Source organism: Triticum dicoccoides, chromosome 5A (assembly GCF_002162155.2).
Source record: "Triticum dicoccoides isolate Atlit2015 ecotype Zavitan chromosome 5A, WEW_v2.0, whole genome shotgun sequence".
Classification (NCBI taxonomy): Eukaryota; Viridiplantae; Streptophyta; class Magnoliopsida; order Poales; family Poaceae; genus Triticum; species Triticum dicoccoides.
Window position 1 is genome coordinate 376,118,705 of NC_041388.1, and position 2,024 is coordinate 376,120,728.

A 2,024-nucleotide genomic window follows, 5' to 3' on the forward strand; every position below is an offset into this window, starting at 1 on the left:
AGCCCCCGAGCTCGTTCTCGACCCAGCGACACACCTCCACCTCACCAGAGCCTCGCCTAGCCACTAGGAGGACCCCGAGGAGGTCACCTTCCCCGACTCCGGCCGCCCCGATCCGCCTCGGGCTCTGGCTTGATTCACTCAAGTGAGGCCATCCCCGCCTCCCAAACCACATCAGCAACCCTCTAGTGCACCCAGTACCCTAACCCGAGCCTCAATTCGACCTTTGCAGCTCTCCCCGGCGAGATCCACCAACGCCCGAACCACCATCCGCCGAAGTTGAGGCCGCCGTCGACGTGGTGCTCGCCGACGCTCAACTCCACCACCCACAGGTGCGGAAGAACACGGTGAACCCGTTGGTACCTTCCGATCCCCCTGCCTCACCGTGGATTGCCGCCGGCGACCACCGTGGCCCTCGGGCGCCAGCGCTCTGTTTTAGTTTTCAAACCCGACGGGTGGGACCTCCCCGTCAGCTTTTTCTCTTTTTCAAAACGTTTTCTGAAAACACCTTCGGGCAAAATACGTCTTCCCCCTGGACTGACGTATTCTAGACTGAAACATTTTCTGTTTTTATAAAGTGAACCCTGGAAACTTTCTTTTCATTACAGAAAGGTCCCTGGACTAAAACTCTTATAACTTTTAAACAAAAGATGATTTTAACTTGAAACTTTTTCTGTCGTCTTTATTTTTCTGTCTAGTTTTTTATCATATTTATTTGAAAAATATTTGGGATACTTTTTGTGCACGCACGGTATTCATGTAGTATCCGATTTTCTTTTAATACGTAGATACCAGAAGGAGTAAGGGAGACGCGAACTTCACCGAGCTAGACTCCGACTTCTCCGAACCAGGCAAGCATGTTTAAGAATTTGATATGATGAGTGTTTTGCATGGTTGCTTGAGTAGTTTTTCTCATGGCATGTTTATATAAGCATTTGTGAATGTTATGTGCATGCAAGGCAAGCTACCTGTGAGCTTCGAAGTTCGATGTGTCCTTATGATGATAAGGCAACACGATCATGTGGTGACATGATGGGTTGCAAGCTGGTATTGTTGAAGCATGCCAGTCTTATGCCAACCATTAACTCCAGTTCTAACGTGGGTCAAGTCTCGATCCCGTTCGTTTCCCCTTCGTGCTGCCACATGTTTTCTGCAAAGAGTGTAGTTTAGTAAGTTGCAAACCTCTTTCCTGGTACACACCAAACAAAGAGACTGCGATGAGGGTTCCATGGCCCTGGATTAAAGCCAGTCACCCGGTCAGGGGGCATGGGTGTTTTCGGTTGGGACCGAGAGGGGGGCACCCCTTAGAGCGCGCGATATAAATTTGATCCCATGCTATTCGAGGTTGTGGCCTCCCCGTCTTAAGGTTTTTCTTGAACGTTGCCGAGGGTGATTCCTGGCAACGGAATGTGGAATGGGTGTGTACTGGTTAGACGTGTTTCTTCTAAAACATCGTAAACGGAACTAGTCCTTGTGACTACCGAAATCTGTTGGCTGTGGTAAAGAGTACAAACTCTACAGAGTCAAAACCATCCGAGTATCCATGTCCACGAGCAAGGACTTGGACATCATCTCCGTGTCAGTCTCAGCCTCAGTGGCAAATCTCAGTGTCAACCCTAGTGGCAGTCTTCGGAGAATGAATTTAAAACCGAGAGTGGTAAACTCGGCTGAAGATTATTTATGTGAATGGACTAACCAGTATATTATTATATGCTGAGTATTTCCTTGCGATGATTTAAATTCATGAGCTATTTAAATTCGAATGATAAACTATAAGCCCTTTATGTGATGTCGCTCAGACGTCCGACTATGGCATCATTGTCATTTACTTTTCAATATAAGCCCTTTTTGTGATGTCGCTCAGACGTCCGACTGTGGCATTATTGTATTTACTTTTCAATATAAGCCCTTTATGTGATGTCGCTCAGACGTCCGACTGTGGCATTATTGTTACTTACGTTTCAATATAAGCCCTTTATGTGATGTCGCTCAGACGTCCGACTGTGGCATTATTGTATTTACTTTTC